General features: G+C 43.0%; 1 protein-coding gene and 1 long non-coding RNA gene across 5 annotated transcripts in view; both read left to right on the top strand.

Moving 5' to 3' along the window:
* Window positions 1–192: 192 nt before the first annotated feature.
* Window positions 193–21810, top strand: LOC126943793 (uncharacterized). The gene is made up of 3 exons (XR_007721858.1): window positions 193–299; window positions 12690–12813; window positions 20886–21810. It is a non-coding gene; the product is annotated as an uncharacterized LOC126943793 (long non-coding RNA).
* A 110-nt stretch (window positions 21811–21920) lies between these two features.
* The window catches only part of PMFBP1 (polyamine modulated factor 1 binding protein 1), a 55166-nt gene continuing 53693 nt past the window's right edge, over window positions 21921–23393 (top strand). For 2 of the 4 annotated variants that reach the window (XM_050772674.1, XM_050772676.1), the window contains exon 1: window positions 21921–22674. The gene's annotated coding sequence lies outside the window, so the exon portion shown is untranslated. The other 2 variants (XM_050772675.1, XM_050772677.1) reach the window with 1 other exon arrangement.

Here is a 23393-nt window from a genome sequence, read left to right on the forward strand (position 1 = left end):
ATAGACTAGTACAAGCTATTTTTCATTTTCATAAAATAATGCATTACTCTTCTAGAAAGACAAAAAATACAGATAAGCAACAATGATAATCACCTAAAATATTGTCCCTGTTTATACGATTTGGTGTTTTTGCATTCACAATTTTTTTCATATATATAAATTTATTTATTTGTTTATTTATTTATAGAGACAGAATCTCACTGTGTCACTCAGGCTGGAATGCAGTGGCACCATCATGGCTCACTGCAGCCTCAAACTCATGGGCTCAAGCAATCCTCCCACCTCAGCCTCTTGAGCAGGTAGGACTACAGGCGTGCATCATTCTACCGGGTAATTTTTTTTATTTTATTGTACAGACAGTCTCAGTCTGTTGCCCAGGCTGGTCTCGAACTCCTGGCCTCAAGTGATCTTCTCGCCGCAACCTCCCATAGTGCTGGGATTACAGGTGCAACCTACCATGCCTGGCCAGAAGTTATTTTTATAAAAATTAAAATGGTCCTCCATATAGGATGATCCATATAACTGTTGTTATTATATAATTGTTATGTATTATATAGCTGCTTTTTTCCCACTCACTATAACATGCACATTCTTTCATCATTTTAAATCACTGCATAGTTATTTAACCAATAACTTTTGGACATTTAGATTATGTCTTCTTTTTCTTTTTCTTTTTCTTTTGTTTTTTTTTTGTTTGTTTGTTTGTTTGTTTTTTCAGACGGAGTCTCCCTCTGTCACCCAGGCTGGAGTACGGTGGCATGATCTCGGCTCACTGCAACTTCCGCCTCCTGGGTTCAAGTGATTCCCATGCCTCAGCCTCCCGAGTAGCTGGGACTATAGGCATGCACCACCACACCTGGCTAATTTTTTGTATTTTAGTAGAGACGGAGTTTCACCATGTTGGCCAGGATGGTCTCGATCTCCTGATCTGCCTGCCTCGGCCTCCCAAAGTTCTGGGATTACAGGCTCAAGTCACCACACCTGGCCCTGCAGTTAACATCCTTAAACAAACATCTTTGTATACTTATTTTCTTCTTCCCTTAGAATAAAATCCTGTAAGGGGTATTGCTTAGCCAATTGTATTTTTTTAAGGACTTTTGTTCCATCCATATTGCTAAATTACTTTCAAGAAAAAAAGGCAATTCACACTCTACAAACAGTACATGAAGCTGCCGGTTCCCTTCTATGTGCACCAACTAGATTTAATAAATTTTAAAATTTTAATAAAATTTAATACATTTAATAAAATTTTAAATTTCTCAGTACAATAACATATTTAGTATCCTCTAACAGTTGAATTGAGACCATTAGGTGAAACAAAACAGCTGAGAATGTGCGTATTTTCTAAAGTAACATGAAACTATTTGAGGGAATTCTGTCTCTCTCTCCTCTCAAACGTGTGTGTCTCTTCTTCCCTGTCTCTTCTTCCCTCACTCCCTCCCTCCATCTCTCTCTCTCTCCTTCCCTCCCTCCTCTTACGAGGATACATATGTGATATAAATATTTTTTAATCACAGATAAATAATAAACACAAAATTCAGGGGAGGGGCAGGGGTCAGAGGAATGCCACAAGGAGAAACACTCAGAAGCCACATGTTGGTAATGTTTCAGCTCGCAGGGGATCACACACATGCATTTGATCATTCTGCTTCATGACTTATGTATATGCTATAAGCATCTGAATGTATTAGCTACAGAGTGGGGATTATGCATTGCACACTCAGTAGTTAGCAAATTTCATTTTCCAATATGTAAAATCGTGTTCTCACGTCCCCAGAGTGGAAGCAGTTTTTCAGTGCTAAAACCAGGCCCAATACCTTACTAGCTGGGTGCCTGCCAGGACAGAGCCTCTCCAGAGGATTCCAGAATTCCCCAGAGAGGTGGCCATGCCCTCATACCTCAAGTGGAGAATTCCTCCCTACTGGATAACCAGGAATGGAGAAAAATGAACCAGAACATACAATAGATACAACTTCTCTGGGAATTACCTCAGGCTCAGGGCTATGACCTTACCCATTCTCATGTACTTTTCTAAAAATAGATCCCCAATTCTGGTAAACTGTTGAAGGAAAATAGCCTATTTTTAAAGGAGAGCTCCTAAATAGCTAAATCATTTTGCTTAAGCAATGAGCCAAGTCGCTTCTAATGAGGTTATAGCATTACTGGAAATAAGATATATATTTAAATAAATAGTCCATACATTGCTTCAATAAATCACTTGAAAAATATTCTCGAATGTACTAAATGTATTTTTAGTGGCATGTGCCTGACCTTTCTGGAAGAAGAAAGATAATGCTAGAACATTTTGAGAATAAACATTTATCCAAATTAGTAGGCAAGACACTAGTAAAATTGTTCTACATTTTTTTAACACCTTTAACTATACCCTATGCTTCAGAAACAATTTATTTTTCCCACCTTTAATAAACTACAGAATCTGTCTGTAAAGTAGCAGGAATACAGGAGCAGAAAGTTTTTTGATGACCCAGTGAGAAATCCTATAATGGCCCTATTACCTCAAGGCCTCGGGCAGGATGGATGCATGTATTTGCAACATTTCCTGAAATGACTTGCAGGCCATAAAATTTTCATTTTTTATGACTGTATTTCCAAGTGTTTTAAAATCAGTGCGATGTTCTTTTTTCATAATATTCACAATAAAAAATGTAAATAAGACCCATTTATTCATTCAACAAACACACTGAGAACCTTCTCTTTGCCTAGTACTCCGTTAAGGAAGCATAGGTCTTCCCCTCAAAGTCCTCACGATCTAAGGTCTCCTGTAAAGCTTCCTGTGTTAAACCTGCAACTGCACCTTTTATGTTATGCTTCACTGCCTGAAAGAGATAATAATTACATTGTGCCCCAAAGAGTATGTGCTCAGATTGAGGTGTGCCAGAGAGAAGTTCTGAGTCTCGATCTTCTTCATCCGGTCTGCCTCCCCAACCCCACTTCTCTCTCACCCCATCAACTCTCTGCTCTCGCGCCTGCCTCTGACCCTAAGCTAGGCTCACTCTCTTCCCTTCCATCCCATTTCACTCCCTCTCTATCTCTCCCTTTCCCTTTCTTTTCTCTCTCTCCCCTCTTCCCTTTATTATATCTATATTATGTCTTCTAGAAAGACATTCACACCACTCTCTCCTCCCATCAGTTCTTCATCAGTAAGTGTAACTGCAGTCCTCTGTTCTACCCACCCTGTGTTCACTAAGGTCAGCAGCAAAATCGCCTTTGCAAAGATTATGACAGTGAGAGAAATCAAGCATGGCTGAATCCATCTTGCCTCTAGCTTCATGGGCTGGCTGTCCACACTCATTCCTGGATATAGACCAAGCTAACCAGGGAGGAATTTTGTTTATGGTTGAACTTTGAAGCAATGATGATAATACTCTCTCCCTAAAACTAACCCCCTCCTTGCTCAGGGACTGAATAAAACTAACGAAAGGTCAGGAGATTAGGATTATGGGAGGAGCCTGAATTCTACTTAAAACGTAGGCATAGTTTCTATAATCCCTTACTGCTTAGGAGTCATGTAGCAAGAGGTCACAAGATTTGTGACTTCCCCGATTGTTCATATAGATAACGTTGCTAGCGTAGAACCTAAGACTGGTTTTTTGAGATGTTTTTCAGACTTTTTCAGTCTAGCAACTGACTGCCTGCCTGCCAAGACCCATGACTCATGACTCAACCAGTCCCATGGCCCTCACCCAGAGGCAGACTCCGTGCACAAGGACCATTTTCTACACCCCTATGATTTGATCCTCAACTAATCAGCAGCATCCATTCCCTAGCCTCCTACCCACCAAATTATCCATTAAAAACCCTACCCTCTGAGTTATATGGAGACTGATTTAAGTAATAACTGTCTTCCATGTGACGAGCCTAGCATTAATTAAACTCTTTCTTTACTGCAATACCATGGTCTCAGTGAATTGGTCTTATCTTTGCAGCAGGTAGGAAGAACCCTTTGGTCTATTACAGCAGAGGCTCCTAATCTCCAAAAGAATGGCTTGGTTTTCCTCATCTTACTCGAACTTCTGTAGCAGCTGATACTGTGGACTCTGCCATAATTTATCTTCCTTCTCCCCTTTGGAGAGGCCTCTCCTCTGGTTTTCCTTCTGTGAGCTCCTTCTCAGCCCTCTTTGCCAGTTCTTTTTCTCTGCCCATTCCTCCAAGATTGGCACTCACACCTAAGCCAGCATCCCTTCTTATCCCACTGCTCTGACCACTGGATTTCTCCTTGTGGGCCACACGTGGTCACACATCAGTGCCCTTGAACAAGCTTGTCCCTTTACCTGGAATGCTGTCCTTGATGTCCTCCTCTCACCTATTCCCCTTTTCTCTATCTGTCCAAATCCCATTCATCTTCCAGGGACTGGCTTAAAGGGACGGCAGCATGTGGTGGCTGAGGGCATGGACTCTGGAGCAAGATGGTGTGAGTTCAAGTCCTGGTTCTGCATTGATGAGCTGTGTAGCCTTGGGAACATTGCTTAACCTCTCTGTACCTTAGTTTCCTCAACTATAGAATGAAAATAATAGTGTCAGCCTCTGGAGGTTATTGAGAGAATTAATGAGCTAATATTTGTAAAGTCCATAGAATGGTGCCTGGCACATCGTAAGTACTATCTGTGTATTTGTTTAAAAAAAAAAAAAAAAAGTCAACACTAAAAGTACTTTCCAAATGCCCAAGCTTTTAATCATCTCCTACTGCCCGTTTGTCAACATGTGTTATACTTTTTAGATAAGTGCCTCCCCAGTGCACTCTGTGCTCCCTTGGTCAGGGACCCCGTCCTAGTTGCCTCTAAATCCTAGCCTGGCACAAGGCAGGTCTCCGCAAATGTCTGCTAAATAAGCAGGAGGTCATAACAGATGGGTTTTCCATGGCTGCTGAACTTAATAGCAAATTAGGGAGTATGGGCATAGAATTTCCTTGGGAACTATTTTGGCAGGGGTGGGGTTGGGGTAATGTTAGGCACCAGCGCTTTCCATTCCCACAACTTCTTCAGTCTGGTAAACTGATCAGCTGACAGGAGCCATAATCGTGCCAAGCCCAATTAATCCACACCAGAATGGCACACACTATACCTTTCTGTACCCCATCAGTTGAGTTTTATTTTCCATCCTTCATACCTGTTTCCTTCTCTGTGTGTACTTTATGAGCTTTATATTTAAAGCATGAAAAATCCAATAAAACAGGAAAACCACAATTCAACAGTGCTTTGTTCAAGAATATTCCTATTAAACAAGAAACTTTCCCAAGTAATGCGCTCAATCCACCCACCAGATGCCAGGGGGCAATAGGTGCTTAGGGAGAGGGTTAGGGAGCTCGTAAGAGAGAAGAACGGTGCCCCTGGCCTTGGGAAGCTCTCAGTGCCATCTATGATTAGAATACACCATCCCCCTCCTAGGAAAGCATCTTTAGAAATCAAAGGTGTTCATAACCCACTAATGCATCTGTACCTTTAATTAGCCCAATCGAGCATATAACTCGGAAAAATAACCTCTTTTGCTCCTTTCAACTAATTTCTGAACACTTCATTTTCTAGTAAGCTTTCACTGCATAACAAGCAGTAATGAAATGACCAATATTAACCCATTGTTATATTAAACGAAATACGTCATTGGCTGATGGCATTCTATAGTCTTGGGGTTTGAAATGGGATCTATCCTATGATGAAAACATTTGGTATTTGCCTAATGAGACCATTCTTGTACCTACAAAGGAAAAGAGACATTGTATTAAAACACTTCGTGTTAACGACAGCATGTTCAGCACTTTCTGCTCACAGCCACATCTGTGGGTGAGGCAGGTTTCCCAATATTAAATGCTGTAGTTGGGCCCATATTCTTAGCAAGGTGTCTGATTGGCTACTCCCCAAATATAACTTAAATTGGCTTAAAATAGAACAATCACATGCTAACCCGGTAGCATTAGCAACTCTATTAACAGCCAATTTCACATCCACACCAGAGGGAGTAAAAGGTAATTTGCTCATTATCAACACCCTCCGGCAGTGGGAGGAAATGACTGTTCATCAAAAAGTATTTTCCAACATAACAATAGCAGTGCCCATACGTAACCACCTCACTCTCCCTTCCCTTCCACGACTTGATCACTGAAGAACCACTACAGGAAAAGGACCTTGCAACATAAACAGGTTCGATAAAAGAAGTCTCACCACTCCCCCTCCAAAATCAGCCCTACCATCATCTCACCTTTACTCTTTAGGGTTACAAATGAAATGTTTGGCAAACCACCCTACAGGGTACGGGGTGGATTCCAATATAATATTAGATAATATCATGTAGACATTGTCTAGACCAAAAAATTCCCTATCCCTATGACTTGACCAGTACCCCAGACTGCTTTAACCCAATGACTTGAATGTGGACAGTTCTTGGAGCCCACTGTAACCAAATCTATAATCCGCCGACTCATCTAAGGATGGAAGATACTGGACCATTCAAAATTGTAGTATTGTCCTAATGATTATTTTAAATCTCATCCACTATCAGTCTTTATTTAGTAAATGTTTCTTCAGAAGTTAAGTTTCTTTGTTTGCTTTTATTTATTTATTTATTTTTTTTGAGACGGAGTCTTACTCTGTCGCCCAACCTGGAGTACAGTGGCATGATCTTGGCTCACTGCAACCTCCACCTCCCAGGTTCAAGCAATTCTCCTGCCTCAGCCTCCCCAGTACCTGGGATTACAGGCACATGCCACCACGCCCAGCTAACTTTTGTATTTTTAGTAGAGATGGGGTTTTGCCATGTTGGCCAGGCTTGTCTCGAACTCCTGACCTCAGGTGATCTGCCCACTGAGGCCTCCCAAAGTGCTGGGATTACAGATGTGAGCCACCGCGTCCAGCCTGTTTGCTTGCTTTTAATTGCTACTTAATAAACTTCTATAGATGTGTTTATATATTTGGATATAATATACTATTATGGTGACAAATTAAAGAAATAGATTTCACACCTATCACTCTGCTCAACTGCCTATTTTTTTTTTTGAGACGGAGTCTCGCTCTGTCACCAGGGCTGGAGTGCAGTGGCCGGATCTCAGCTCACTGCAAGCTCCACCACCCGAGTTTAGGCCATTCTCCTGCCTCAGCCTCCCGAGTAGCTGGGACTATAGGCGCCCGCAACCTTGCCCGGCTAGTTTTTTCTATTTTTTAGTAGAGACGGGGTTTCACCGTGTTAGCCAGGATGGTCTCGATCTCCTGACCTCGTGATCCGCCCGTCTCGGCCTCCCAAAGTGCTGGGATTACAAGCTTGAGCCACCGCACCCGGCCTCAACTGCCTATTTTTATTTGAGAAGAGTCATCTCCTAACTCCTGTCTAGCTTTCTAGGCCTTCTGCTGTGCTTCCTATCTCTGTCTATTCGATCTCCTACACACAGAGGTCAGGCTAATGTACATGAAGCAATTGTTGATGTGTCTCTCCCCAGCTCGAAAATCTTCAGGGCTCCCTGTTGCCTCTAGATAAATTTCAGACTCTGAATTCTAGCATCTACAGCTCTTCACATCCCAGCCTCTCCTTCTCTTCCAGCTTCATCTTGAAAATTTCATTTCTCCTCATCTTAGAATATAGCCTATCTTCATCTGTCAGAATCAAAAGTAGGATCAAATGCAACTATCTCCATAAAATATTTCTTGACTATTTGAATAGAAGGTGATCCACGGCACCTCTGAATAGCAGAAGACATTTGGAACATTCTGCAACTTCAAAGTAGATTACAGGGGGGCTTCTTCCAGAACTTGAAAATGAAAGAAAGGTTATTCTGGGAGAGATGAATCATACCCAGCGTCACCTTAGAGAGACAGGATAAATCTCAGATCTGCAAAATTTGACTGGACCAGAGTAGTGTATGTAAGAAAGAGCTTATCAATCTCATGATGCAGACAAGGGGGGAACATATAGTCCCAGAGGGAATGATGGGTGGACCCCTCCTCGCTCTGTCCAGGAGAGGGGGAGCTTCAGCCAAGAGACTGATTTTATCAGCTCCAAGATCTTTGCTGTCTAAGATAGTTACAAGATGCTGTCCTAGTCAATTACAATTCAATATCAGATTATTTCAGTACCCCTTACTTCTGATTCTGTCACCCAAAACCCTCTTTGGCTTCTCATGTTGGTCTGCCTCTATAGAGAGTGTGTGCTGGTCATGTGGACTAAAAGTATTCCAGTTCCCATGACAGTGATCTCTTACTGTAAATTAGTTAATTTGGCTCTTCATTCTTTCAATAAATATTACTGATCATCTACTATGTGCCAGTTATTTCTCTACTTACTTCAGATAAGACGGTGAACAAAAATAATACAATCCCTTGATCTACGGACTTTGCAGTCTAGAGGGAGATACACACAAGTATGCCCACAATTCTTATATAATGTGAGGACTGCCCCGGTGGGGACATTCATATCGGGAAGGGAGCACATGCTTGGAGGAAGAACCCAGGCTTGGGGATTCAGAGAAGGCTTTGTAGAGGAAGTGATGTTTCCCTGAGTTCTGAAGAATCAGCTGGAGGTAACCCAAAGATGATGGGAGGAGAGAAATGGAATGATGCACATAGCCGTAGCACAAGCAGAATGGGCCAAGGACTGGGTGTGTGTCCAAGAAACTGAACATAGTTCAGTAGAGCTCTGGTGGAAAATGTAAAGAAGGGCAGGGAGGAGGGTCAGAAAACAGGACACAAGGCTGGGCGTAGTGGCTCATGCCTGTAATTCCAGCACTTTGGGAGGCTAAGCCAGGTGGATCACTTGAGGTCAGGAGTTCAAACCAGCCTAGGCAACATGGTGAAACCCCTTATCTACTAAAAATACAAAAATTAGCCAAGCATTATGGCACACGGCCGTAGTCCCAGCTACTCGGGAAGCTGAGGCAGGAGAATCACTTGAACCTGGGAGGCAGAGGTTGCAGTGAGCCGAGATTGCACCACTGCACCAGCCTGGGTGACAGAGCGAGACACTGTCTCAAAAAAAAAAAGAAAAAGAAAAAGAAAACAGGATGCAGATCAAGAAAGGCCTCTTAACCATTTAAGAGTCTGTACTTTACCTTGAGACCAATGGATAATTATTAAAAGGCTTTAGGCAAGCAAATGACATGATCGTATCTCTAGTTGTTGGAGGAGTGGGCAGTAGTATTGGAGTTGAGGAGAAGAGGTCCAGTAGAAGATTAATTGGGAAAGTCCAATAGGCAGGACATGGTAAGTGATGGGATGAAGGGCCTGGGAGTTGAAGTGAGTGAGAGAGAGAGAAAGACAAAGAAGAATCAAGATGGTGCTTAGATTTCTGTGCTGGAACAAACGAAGTAGATGGCAGTTCCTTTCATTGAGGCAGTATTTAGTGGTTAAGAACAAATTCCAGGCCGGGCGCAGTGGCTCCAGCCTGTAATCCCAGCACTTTGGGAGGCCGAGACGGGTGGATCACGAGGTCAGGAGATCGAGACCATCCTGGCTAACACGGTGAAAGCCCGTCTCTACTAAAAAATACAAAAAACTAGCCGGGCGAGGTGGCGGGCGCCTGTAGTCCCAGCTACTTGGGAGGCTGAGGCAGGAGAATGGCGTGAACCCGGGAGGCAGAGCTTGCAGTGAGCTGAGATCTGGCCACCGCACTCCAACCTGGGCGACAGAGCAAGACTCTGTCTCAAAAAAAAAAAAAAAAAAAAAGAACAAATTCCAGAGTTGGGCTACTTGGGTTTGAATTCCTGCTTTACCACATACTACTCTGTGATCTTGGGCAAGTTTATTCACCTCTCTGTGCCTTGGTTTCTCATTTACAATAAAAATAACCACGGTACCTATATCATAGGGCTGTTACGCAGATTACGTAAGTTAATAGTGAAGTGCTCGGAATTGTGCCTGTCCTTCTCACACAATAAACGTTATGCAAGTTTGTTAAATACATTAAAAAGGTGATATCAGAGGAGAAGCAGGTTTGAAGTAGAGGCTTATGGATTTAGTGTTGGAGAGATTGAATTGCAGAAGCCTGTGGATCAGTGGAGCACACCTGTGTAGAAAGCAGTTTTTATCTACATCTGGAGCTCCAGATGGAGAGCTGTGTTGGAGATGTTATTGTAGGAACAATCTGCTATGGATGATAACTGAAATCTGACAAGAGAGAACAAGACCAGGGAGGATGTAGAGTGAGAATGGGAAGGACAAGACCAGGAAAACCAGGAAGAACCTGGGACCATTTCAGGAATGGCCAGAAGGAGAGAACTTGCCAAGGAAGTGAAGGAGCTGTCAGATGAGCAGGAGGAAATCTGGGAGAGAGTCTCAGAAACCAAGGACAGAAAGCGTTTCTAGAAGGAGAAAGTGCTTCTAGAAAATGTTTCTAGAGGTAGCCACTGATGTCAAGTTTGTCAGACACAATAAGGACCAAAAAAGACCCCCTGGAGTTGACAACCAAAACTTTGACCTTGACCATTTAGAGTTGCTGCCACCAGGGTAGGGGTGACAAGGTGAGTGTGGGGAAAGGGGGATAGAGGAAATATCAAGAGGCAGCAAATGCTAACAATTCATCCATGAAGATGAGAAGTGAGGGACAGAGAGGAGAGAGAAGACAGTGGCTGGAGGAGGGCAGGAGAGGATTTTTTCCCCCAGTATAATAGAAGATTCTTACTCACAGGTAACTGCTGTTACGGGTTTAGTTGTGTAGCCCCCCACCCCAATTCATACGTTAAAGTCCTGACCCCCCAGAACCTGAGAATGTGACCTTATTTGGAAATAGCATCATTGCAGATGTAATTAGTTAAGATGTGGGCAGCCTGGAATAGGGTGACACCAACATGACTGGTGTCCTTACAAAAGGGAAATTTGGAGACAGACATGCACATAGGGAGAACACCATGTCTAGATGAAGGCAGAGATGGGGATGATGAGTCTACAAGCCAAGGAGCACCAAAGATGGCCAGCAAACTGCCAGAAGCTAGCAGAGAGACCTGGAACCGATTCTCCGTCACAGCCCTTAGAAGGAACCAGCCCACCAGCATCTTGATCGTGGACTCCCAGCCTCCAGAGCCACCTAGAGTGTGGTATTTTGTTACAGTAGCTCTAGGCAATAACATGCCTGCAAATGAAACTTCCCGTTATTTACCTTATAAACTAAGATCCCACCAGGAAGCAGATGGCATGCTCAAGCTGAGTAATTTGTGGACTACTTCATAGAGGAACTAGGCATAAAGGTGTGGCCATGGTATAAGGAAGCTACAAGGTGGCATGCAGTGCCCAGGTGTAGTAAGGGTAGGCCTTGACCACCTCCAAGCCTCAGGGGCCAGGGGAGGGAGCAGACCTGAAATGGGGAGTGGAGAAGGCCCCAAGACCCTCTGGGGACCTGGCAGGGCAGAAGCTGATGACCCAGTTCCCTCTCCCACTGACCTTCCTGCTGATGTTCTGCACTGGTCAACCAAGCAGGGGCCAGAGAGCAGAGGGCAAGAGAACTGGTTGATGCAGCTCATGGGGTACAGAGTGGAGGGGAGAGAGGCAGAGAGTATGTGAGGGGCAAAGGAAAACCCAGCCCAACTCCTTATCACATTTTGAAACCAACAGGACTGTTGCATATTCAAATGTTGAAATATGAACGTGCTAATAAGAAGAACCACTGAAGAGGGAGAGGCTACAGCACAAGGTAGCTCATTATAGGGCACTGGTATTTTTGGAGTTATACTTCTCATCGTACATTTCTGCTTCACCTGATGCATACTGGGTTCTCAGCACTTTTGAATTAACAAGCAAGCTCATATTTATAGTCTCTGTTTATCCTTTCATCTTTGGAAATAATCATTGAGAGAGACATTTCCTGCTATCCCCTAACCTCTTGGCCTTTTTTTTTTTTTTTTTTTTTTTTTTTCCCGAGATGGAGTTTCACTCTGTTGCTCAGGCTGGAGTGCAGTGGCATGATCTCAGCTCACTGTAACCTCTGCCTCCCGGGCTCAAGTGATTCTCGTGCCTCAGCCTGTCAAGTAGCTGGGATTACAGGTGTACACCACCATGCCTGGCTCTTTTTTTTGTTTGTTTTTTTTTTTTTTTTTTTTTTTTTTTGAGACGGAGTCTCGCTCTGTAGCCCAGGCTGGAGTGCACTGCAAGCTCCGCCTCCCGGGTTCACGCCATTCTCCGGCCTCAGCCTCCCGAGTAGCTGGGACTACAGGCGCTGCCACCTCGCCCGGCTATTTTTTGTATTTCTTAGTAGAGACGGGGTTTCACCGTGTTAGCCAGGATGGTCTCGATCTGACCTCGTGATCCGCCCATCTCGGCCTCCCAAAGTGCTGGGATTATAGGCTTGAGCCACCGCGCCCGGCCCTGGCTCGTTTTTTGTATTTTTAGTAGAGATGGGGTTTCACTATGTCCAGGCTGGTCTTGAACTCGTGAGCTCAAAGCCATTCGCCCACCTTGGCCTCCCAAAGTGCTGAGATTACAGGTGTCAGCCACCTCTTGACTTTTGAAGTGACCGAGGTGCACCTCCCTTCTAGAATACCTGTGAGATATGCCAGTGACCAGGAGAATAGGTCTGGTCTAAACTATGGGCTTATACGAAGCAAAGTGACTCCGTGAGAAGCTTCTAAACCAAGCTTGTCTAATCCGCGGCCCATGGGCCACATGCGGCCCAAGACAGCTTGGAATGTGGCCCAACACAAATTCGTAAACTTTCTTAAAACATTATGTGATTTTTCTTGCAATTTTTTATTCTTTTTTTAGCTCATCAGCTCTCGTTAGTGTATTTTACGTGTGGCCCAAGACAATTCTTCTTCTTCCAATGTGGCCCAGGGAAGTCGAAAGATTGGACACCCCTGTAAACAGAAGTGTGAACACAGCACAATCGGTAAGAATCATTTCTTTTATCTGTGATTATAAACATTTATTTAACTAAACCTACTACAAAAGACTATATTATCTAAACTAATACGTGTTGGCATGCTATCTTCTTATATGCCTCTATGCTAGATTCAGCCAATGTTTTGTTTTATAATGAATATAATCAATTCATTAAAGAAGTCAGCACTATAATCATTAATAAGAATAACAAGTCTTTTATAATGAAGGACAATGTTCACATATTCATAGCAGTTCACCTTTGAGTTTTGCAACCTGAATAATTTTTTAATCCCACAAGGAAGGGCTAGCTTCATGATAGTCTTTTGAGTCCCTGGATTGGGACTCAGTGTTTGAATTGACTCTCAGATGTTTGAGAAGCGGTTAGCAATATAGGGAGAAAACTTATGAAGCAATGAGAAAAAGCCATAGATAGCTAAGAACTTTTTTAAAAGTAAAAATAAAAGAAGCAAGAGACAAAATGGAAAGGAAGTGTGCAGTACCCAAGCTGTCTTCCAATAAAATGCGCTTCTGTGATTACCCATAATCCTTATTGAGTATTTGATTTAATTTAATTTAATTTAATTTTTTTTTTTTTTTTTTTTTTTTTGAGATGAAGTCTCACTCTGTCGCCCGGCTTGAGGGCAGTGGCTTAATCTCGGCTCACCGCAACGTCCACCTCCTGAGTTTAAGTGATTCTCCTGCCTCAGCCTCCTGAGTATCTGGGATTACAGGCACACACCACCATGCCCAGCTAATTTTTGTATTTTTAGTAGAGACAGAGTTTCAGCGTGTTGGCCAGGATGGTCTCGATCTCTTGACCTCGTGATCCACCCACCTCAGCCTCCCGAAGTGCTGGGATTACAGGTGTGAGTCACCGCACCCAGAGAGTATTTAATTTTTTTTTTTGAGTCACGCCCAAATGCTGCAGTGCACAGGAATCTTTTCATTTCTTCCACTCACTTTGGGGACGGACATTCCCTTTGAAGGCTCCTGGTTACCAGGACCATGGGAGCACTGGGGTTTCCTCCCTCATTGCCACTTGTGCAGTTGATGTGCTCTTAGTTACAAAGCACCAGACTGCTGCTGCCTCAGTCAATCTGTTTAGCCAAAGGCCTCTGATTTGTTCACATTTACTACAACACATACAGAGGGCTGGAGAATTTTTTTTTTTTTTTTTTTTTTTTTTACTATTGATCTGGTGCTTTAAGAGGGGAAAAAATCTCCTTGGCTGTCTAAACACTATCGATCCCTGCTTGGGAGTCGCAGCAGAAGTGTAGAAAGGGCGTGGATGAATTGAAATTTCATTTCCGACAACTTGTTCCTGTTATTTTTACCCTTTTGGACGGGGAGAAACACGTTGCTGCGGCTTCAGTCAATGTGGTCGATAGCTCCACTGAGAAACTCAACACGGCTCCTGCCAGAGGTTTGGCAATGAGACATGATGTTGGATTTAGAGCGTATGAAACTGAAGGATGCTTGTGAAAAGTATGAGGTCTTAACACCAGTGGAGGCAGAACAAGTAGCTCTGGGCTCACTACAATCTACAAGGGCTATGGCTTTGCAGAAAAGCAGGATTGTGGAGACTAACACCAGTCCCATGTAGGGAGGGCCCAGAGTATGCACCAGAAGCTTCCCTGGCCTCTAAGTGCCTTGCTTCTTAGCTGGCTTTCTGCAGCAACCATGGGAGAGGTACCCTCTAGCAAAGCTACATTTCAGCCCTCAAAGAAGACCATGATGTTGAGCCCTTACAGGAGGTTGCTCATGTACTGTGCAGGAAAGGACCCATGTAGAAACTGGAGCTGCAGGCCTGTGGGGAACTAGTGGACAGACTGGGCATGCAAGAGTAGGTATCTGCAGCCAATGGCTTTGGGAAGTTCCCTCACCCCTTGAACACACCAAGTAGGAGATGTGGTTTGGTGCCAGCAACACCAGCTTTGTTCTTTTATTAGATGTTCACAGAATACAGGAGAGAAGCAGGCTCCTTCTTCCTAATGGCAACATCTGGCATTTATGTAGCCAGGCACCTTTGATCCTTAAGGATCCCAAAGCACTTTACAAACTGCTGTAGTGCTAATGGCCATAGCAACGATAGTACAGTAAACATGGCCAGATATTCCCCGTACTGGTTCCCTTCTCTCGATTCCACAGTGTACACACAGTTTTTCCTTCTGGAAGGAAAGATTCCAGTTTGGATCCGAAACATCTCTTTTGTTTGTCATTTTTTGCTAAGTTTGTTCAGGACTGCCTTTTTTTTTTTAACAAAAATACTTCACAATCATTTCTTAATAAACAGTACTTCATTTACATTTTCAATTATCTTATAAGCCCATTTCTGCCCCTCATCCTCATCCCTCCCACTCTAGAGAAAGATGGAAATGTTCTTCTCTCTTGGGAATCAAGAATCTGCATTGCGGATGAGGTTGCAAATTCAGACACAATAAACAGAATTAAGAAAAACCGAGCTGGCGTTTGACAGAAATTGTAAAATGACACTCAGAAATGTTGCTCTTGTGGAAATTACTGATATTAAAATATAAATCAGTGTCTTGTGTTTCCCATAGCACCAGGGGCTCTATTAGGTTATGCAGTTTGATTGCTGAGCTGAACCTAAGAGACTTGGCAGTTCAGAGCTGAAGTTATCACCAAGCATTTAACCCTTCTCCTGCTGGAGAGCAGGCACCTCTGAGAATGCCAGTTGATAATATCGCCCCCAAAAGGCCTTGACTTTTTTGTTGAGCCCTTTGAAACCTGGGAGAAGATGGAGGAGGGCTGGGTTGGTGAGAACAGATAAAGGAATTTGGAAAATCTTTTCTTAAGCGTCTTGTTTCATAGTACCAGCCCAGGGTAACTCGAGAAGCAGAGTCTATGTTGGAGTTTATGCTAGAGAGGGCAAAGAAAAAATGCCCATTAAAAACGTCTAAATATTACCCCATTACATTATTTATTTAATCCCCATATCAACCCTGTAAGATAGGTGTTATTGTTCCAGTTGTTTCCAAATGAGGAAACTGAGACTCAGAGAAGTTAACTTGAGTCAAAATGTGAGCCCTGACTCCATGAAGAAGTGGCTGAGGCAGGGAAAGTATAAGATGAACCTGGAGCATCTTGTACCCAAAAGGAAGGATGCGCTTAAGAATGGGTATTTTTGAAAGGGCCCAGGGACCAACCTGAAAGAGCTCCCATTGGCCAAAGCTGGAATGTTTGAGCAACAAAATAAATAACAGTATTAGATTATAGCCCATATAATAGATATCCATGAGTTCATAGTGATGTAAACAAAACATTATTTAAATGGGTGAAAAAGAGCAGTTCTTTCTTACAGAAGAATTCCAGTGAATAAATGTAAAAGAAATAAAGGAAAAAGAAGACCCCCATTAAAATCTACTGTAATAATTATTGCAAGTGAGATCCACCTTACTAAAGATAGCAGGTGACAGTTTAAAGAACAACAGGATATTTGTATACTCTCAAAGTATCTCCCTCAAGATATTAATTATAATGGGGAAAAATAGTAACTTTATAGTAGATAAACCCAGTAGACACCAGCATAACCAAGTGACCAAGGCCGAGGTCATCAGGGATAAGATGGATATCATGTATCCCCCGACATGATACACTAAGAAGGTGTATATGATACACTTGCCCAAAATGCATAGCCTCAATCTCAGCACAGAGAAATATCGGGCACTTTGGGAAGCCGAAGCAGCCAGATCACTTGAGCTCAGGAGTTTGAGACCAGCCTTGGCAAAACCCTGTCTCTACAAAAAAATACAAAAATTAGCCAGGCATGGTGGTGAGTGCCTGTAGCCCCAACTACTTAGGAGGCTGAAGTGGGAGTATTGCTTGAGCCTGGGAAGTCCAGGTTGTGGTGAGCTGTGATTACACCACTGCACTCCAGCCTGGGCAACAAAGTAAGACCCTATCTCAAAAAGAAAAAGAAAAAAAAATCAGGCAAATTCAAATTAAGGGGCATTCTATGAAATAACTTTCCAGTACTGTTTAAAAGTGTCCAAGTCATGGAGGACAAGGAAAGACTGAGGAACTATCATAGATTAGTGGAGTCTAAAGACCTGAGGCAACTAAATGCAATGTGGAATACTGGATCAGATCCTAGAACAGAAAAAGGACATTAGTGAAAAAACTGGTGACATACTAACAAAGTACGTAGTTTTGTTCGTAGTTTTGGACCCATGTTAATTTCTTAGTTTTTGATCATTGTATCATCATGTAAGATGTTAATACTGGGAAAACTAGGGAAAGGGTATACAGGAACTCTCTGTACTATTTTTGCAACTTTTCTGGAAATCTAAAATTATTTCAAAAAGGTCTGTGTGTTCCTGTTCTTTCACCAGAATACATCACTGCTACCTTTGGGGAGAGACAAGGCAAATCACAAACAACCATAATAAAGGCAGATCATTGTGTTAAAAGAGGTATAGGAAAAGGGCTGTAAGGGGGGAAGAGTACACACCTGGCAAGGCTGCTGTGAGGATTAGCTCTGTTATTTTATGTTCAGAACACTGCCTGGCATATAGTAGCTGCCATACAAGAGTTAATATGACATGTAGTTTAGGGAAGGTGAAAGAAATGGCAATTGGGTTGGGTCTTGAAGATGTGTGACTTTTGATAGGCAGAAAGAATATATCTCATAAAGAAAGAAAGAGCAACCAAATGGGAGAATTTGCTCCATGTCAGTCAATGATAATGGCAACAAAGATTAGGTGACTGTGTACTTCAAAATGGGAAATTTTCCAAAATGGCATGGGAGTAATGGTGGTGGCAGTGGGAGGGCTGAGATGTTCCTCTCTCCCTGACTCTGGCTCTTTCTACTCCATACGGCAAGTGGAGAAGGAGAAAGTGAAAACAAAGAACTGATGTCTCGAGAGAAAACCAAGGCAAGTCGAGGAAGGGAAGGGGCATTTGAGAAACCTATCTGTGGAATCACCAAAGAGCTGGTCCACGACGAAAAAAGGGTTCCAAAATGTAGAGTAAAAGCAACTTGTGGAGGTGCTAGAAATGGTGAGTGAGTTGTAGAGAGAGATCTCTGAGAGTAACTTAAATAAGGGTGTTTTGTCAGTGTCAGCTTGCATTAGATTCAGGTATATGAAACAGAAAAATTAAAAACAAAATTATGACTTAAGCAAGATAGATATTGCTCTTTCTATCCAGGGCTGACAATGGTGGTTTCATAGCATTAGGGCCTCATGTTCCAGATGGCTGCTGGAACACCACGCACTAAATCAGCATTGCAAGCCATTAAAAAGGCAGGAAGAACAAACAGCTGTGCAGTACTTCTCTTTAAGAAGATTTCATGGACGTCCCCACAATACTTCCTTGTATGTCTCGTTGACCAAAACTTAGACACATAATCATACCTAGCTGCAAGAGAGGCTAGGAGATAGAGTCTTTTAGATGAGTGCCTGTGCATCCCAATAAAATGAGCATCTGTTACTAAGGAAAATAAAGAGTATGGATGAATATGGATGTTGGGACAGACAACAAACAGCCTCTGTGAAAGGTAGTAAAGGAGAGAGCCAGGGGGAGAGGTTTTCTTTTTTTTTTTTTTTTTTTTTTGGAGACGGAGTCTCGCTCTGTAGCCCAGGCTGGAGTGCAGTGGCCGGATCTCAGCTCACTGCAAGCTCCGCCTCCCGGGTTCACGCCATTCTCCGGCCTCAGCCTCCCGAGTAGCTGGGACTACAGGCGCCCGCCACCTCGCCCGGCTATTTTTTGTATTTCTTAGTAGAGACGGGGTTTCACCGTGTTAGCCAGGATGGTCTCGATCTCCTGACCTCGTGATCCGCCCGCCTCGGCCTCCCAAAGTGCTGGGATTACAGGCTTGAGCCACCGCGCCCGGCCGGGGGAGAGGTTTTCATCTAGGACAGTGCGTCTCATAAATCCTGGATTCCTTCTCCTGCTCCTCCTGGCCCCTCATTTCTTCTGTCATCCAAAAGCCTCTTTCTGGGGGGACCCAATTAGCCCTACTTTCTCTCCAGAAGAACCTCAGTCCTGGAATTGGACTATGGCTCAGTCAGTGACATTGGTGTCAGGCTCCTATTCACTGTTACTCTGCAGAACCCCAAACCCTGGCAAAACCATCTCCAACATCATCTCCTCATACCTTCTCCCCCTACCGGTTATGCCCTACACTACCAGGGATTTTCTCCTTTAGAACTGGGTTTGGATTCAAAAGGCAAACTCTCTTCATGCCAAAAAGCCTCTGCACATTGGCTGCAATCATACATTCTGGATAGAAATAATTTAGTATCCAATAAGCATCCCTGTGTGTTCATGGGGCTCACATATTTTTAAAAATACAGAAAATGTTGAGCACCCTCTCATCATTTCAATAATGAAGAGCTGTAAGATTCATCACACTTTTTTCATTGGTAAGAGGTAGAACATTGGAGAAAAAGCTAAAGCCCCGCATAAGTAAAGGAAAGACTTATGGCTTAGTATAGGTAAGCCTAAGTTAGTTTGTATTATCCCACAAAGATATCTTTAATTTTCAACCAAAAAAACATCTTTCCTTGAAAACCCAGGAACATGTTTTAGATTAGGAAAAACAGACCATTGATATTCTTCCATCCCGGCCATGAAGGAAAAGGAATAGTCCGTGTTCCTTAGAGCAACAATGTCGCTGTAAGGCCAGGAGTCAACCATATACCCAAGCAGTTACCAGTTCCTTGGGGAGGGAGTCAAAATTAGCAATCTGTGATTATGGCATTTGTGTAACCTAATGTGGACAGGTGGTATGTGAAGTACTAACTGATGTGTTTCACATCCTGGCCTGCTCAGACTGCACTTCAAAGAACTTGTTCACTTGTACCCCTTTTCGATCCTCTCTCCAAAACTAAACAAACACCCTCTGAGTTAGGAAAGAGGAGGAATAGGATTATTAGAATGTAAGCAGGAGAATTAGACCCTGGTGAGATCTATGAAATGGGGCAGAAGGGATGGAAAACAATAGATTCCCAGATAGGTTTAGTAATTCAAGGGCAGAGGGACTTTTGATCAAAACCAGGAAAGTGAATATCATGTCCCCTTTCTCTCAATACCTTTCAAGGTATAATATAGAATGCTGATAGGACAGATCTAAAAGACGGTCTGAAACCACTCACATGGGGTGTGTGTGTGTATGTATGTGTGGTGTGTGTGTGCATGTGTTTGTGTCTTCATGGGGAACAGGGAGGAACATCTTCAAAGGATGAGGAAGGGCCAGGCGACCCAAAAGCCCTTAGGATGAGGAAGACACAGGATATAAGGTGATATGGTTTGGCTTTGTCGTCTTGAATTATAATCCCACAATCCCCTTGTGTTGTGACAGGGAGCTGGTGGGAGGTGACTGAATCATGGGGTGTTTTCCCCCATGCTGTTCTTGTGATAGTGAATGAGTTCTCATGAGATCTGATGGTTTTATAAGCGTCTGGCATTTCCCCTGCTGGCACTCATTCTCTCTCCTGCCGCGCCTTGTGAAGAAGTGCTGTCTGCCATGATTGTAAGTTTCCTGAGGCCTCCCCAGCCATGCAGAACTGTGAGTCAATTAAACTTCTTTCCAGTTTTGGGTATTTCCATATAGCAATGTGAGAACAGACTAATATTAATACATGTGGCCTACTGACCAGGACAATGACACCTCAGCATACTCTAGCTGGGAGAGATGCCCATGACCATGGACCAGAAGCTTCCCCTGGTGCCAGGACCCAAACTGGGACCTCAAAATCTTAGGCGGACTCTGGAGAGGCCTTAAAGAGGTTGAGGGAATCATGAACTGTGAGGGAATCATGAACTGATTCATTTTTAACCTGAAAGTCATGGTGCTTTCTCAGAAATAACTAAGATTATGTTTTCTGCCATTTGGTGAAAATGGGGCTTAACAAAAACACTGAGTAATAGAAATATGTATTTTCTCTTTTTGCACACCTAACTTGATGCTTGCTGCCTTAGTCACCCATTTGAGGTGTGGTGTTAGGTATTTCTTTGGAATCTGCAAGGTGCTCTGAGAGTGGACTAAGGGGAGGCACAAAACATCACTAGAAGCTCTTACCAAGTTTTTGTTTTCACTACAATCACTTTTTTTAGGCACAGCTGTCACCAAGAGAAGGCCTACTTTGAAAAGCAGATGGCAGGAGTTTTGAATACAAGAAAGGAGTTCCCGGGGCAGATGGCAGCAGACAAGGCATGAAGAAATGAAGGTCTCAACAGAGAGGCAAGAGGCGTCTTTGTAAGAACAAAGGTTTGAGAGGAGAGAGACATGAGCAAAGTCCTGGCTTCAGAGAGTCAGTAGCTAGGGATCTGGTAGAGAGTCCCTCCTTCTGGGATGAGCCTTTCCTCCACAAAGTATCTGTCCAGCCACACTCCTCAGTCAGACAGTACTGTGAAGGTTCCCATGAGCATTTCGTAAAGCCTGTGGGGCTCCCCCAAAGCACTCTTCCCTATCCATCTGGCAAACATTACTGTCAAATGCATCAAAAACTTATCATATAACACTTCCAGTGTTTTCATCATAAGCCCTTCCAAACTGCCCGCTGCTATTGTTAATGACTCAAGATTCTGACGTCTCCGTCATGCAACAAACTCCAGCTCTCTTTTTTTCTTCTTACCTTACTTAGTAAATTCAGTATATTTTCATGCAAATATTAGAACCTATGCCTTCTACTTTTTCTTCAAAATGCTCTTGGCTCTTGCAACTACAGCTGTGTAACTCCATAGTGGATGAAACCATCACAATCTAGAAAATAAGTTTTCTGTCTTTTGGACAAGATTTCATTTCATTTCAGAATCATCTCCTGACTATCCAGTGGGCTTGCCTGCAAAGAAGTATGATTCTCAAGGATACATTTGTTCCGTTACAACTTTTTGTATGATCCTTGGGCTGAGTTCATAGTTCCTCCTACAGAAAGATGTTCATCATGGTAGAGCACTGAATCAGTGAACTTGAAAGCTAGGAAAGACTTCTAAAGGCCATTTATTACAGCTTCCTAGTTTACAGAAGCAGAAATGAAGGTGCAGAGATATGAAGGCCTTTCCAAAGGCCACTCCTCCAGTGAGGTGCTGAACCAGGTTTAGAAGCTTGGTGGCCTAGAACCCTGTTTAGTGTTCTTTTATGCCATGCTATTTTTAATCTTCTTGCTTGACTAGTGTGGAAGTCATTTGTGATGTTCGCCAATACAGGCATACCTTGTGTTATTGCTCTTCACTTTACCGTGCTTCACAAAGATTGCATTTTTAACGAATAGAAAGTTTGTAGCAATCCTGCATCATGCAAGTCTATTGGCGCCATTTTTCCAACAGCATGTGCTCCCTTGTGTCCACATCAGCATTTTTTAGCAATGAAGTATTTTTAATTAAGTTATGCACCTTGTTTTCTTAGACATAATACTATTGCACACTTAGTAGACCACAATATAGTGTAAACATAAGTTTTCTATGCGCCGAGAAACCAAGACGTTTGTGTGTCTTGCCTCATTGTGATATTTGCTTCATTTTGGTGGTCAGAAACCGAACCCACAATCTCTCTGACATATGCCTATATTTCTTTGGGGAAATACAGGAAGAAGTTAGGCATGGCCATGTGACTTGTTTTGGCTAATGAAATGTGAGCAGAAGCAAAGTGTTTCACTTCCACTTTAAGAACCAGTAGGTGATTCACCAAGTTCCCTTTCTGCTACCATGGCAACAGGCAACATACTAGATAATAGAAGTTCCACCAGCTGAGGACTACGAGGAGACTGAGGACGATGTGGAGCAGAGCCCCAGCTGACTCATAAAGGACATGTAGCAAGAGTAAAAAATAAACCTTCACGGTTGTAAGCCACTGAGACTTGGGGGTTGTTTGTTGCTACACCATCACCTAGCCTGTCCCCACCAGGTGAGCCTGAGCCATACCTCCATTCCCACGACACACCTCTGTGCATGAAGACTTCAGAGGGTACACAATGCAGGAAATCAGAATTCAGCTCCATAAAACATTCCAGATTCCACATATCACCAACATTCTTTCTTCCTCTTGGCTTATATTAGGGATAGGGGATGTGGTTTATTACAAAGGATGAGTATTTTAATAGCTTCTTATTCCTTGAGCTATTCTGCAGGTAAGTTCCTGGTGGAAATTCCTCTATTCTTAGGGTTAAAAACAGAATGAATGAGATAATTTTAATAAGCTCAGTGCATTATGACCTCAAATGCATCATCCTGTACTTACACACACATACATGTGCAAAGACCTTTGGTTTCCTTGGAGGCTTTCTAGCTAGATAAGTCTCAGCACTTCACACGTTTCCTAACTTTATGAGCATCAACATTATAACAAGCTAATGCTTAAAAAACATCACATCATCAGATATTTCATATGAATAGTTACAAAATTAATGGAAGCTCCTCATAGAGTAGTAAGAGAGCCTCTGTGACCTTGGGTAAGTCACTTAGCCTCTCTGGGCCTCAGTTTCCTTGTCTATAAATGAGGATAGTAGTAGTCCCTGCCTCTCAGGGTTCATGTGAGAATGAAGTTGGGTCATGCACATCATGTCTGGTTCATAGTAAGTACATAATGTTAACTATATCTGAGCCATAGAGTACATAGAAATCCAA

This window comes from Macaca thibetana, chromosome 20 (assembly GCF_024542745.1).
Source record: "Macaca thibetana thibetana isolate TM-01 chromosome 20, ASM2454274v1, whole genome shotgun sequence".
NCBI classification, from domain to species: Eukaryota; Metazoa; Chordata; class Mammalia; order Primates; family Cercopithecidae; genus Macaca; species Macaca thibetana.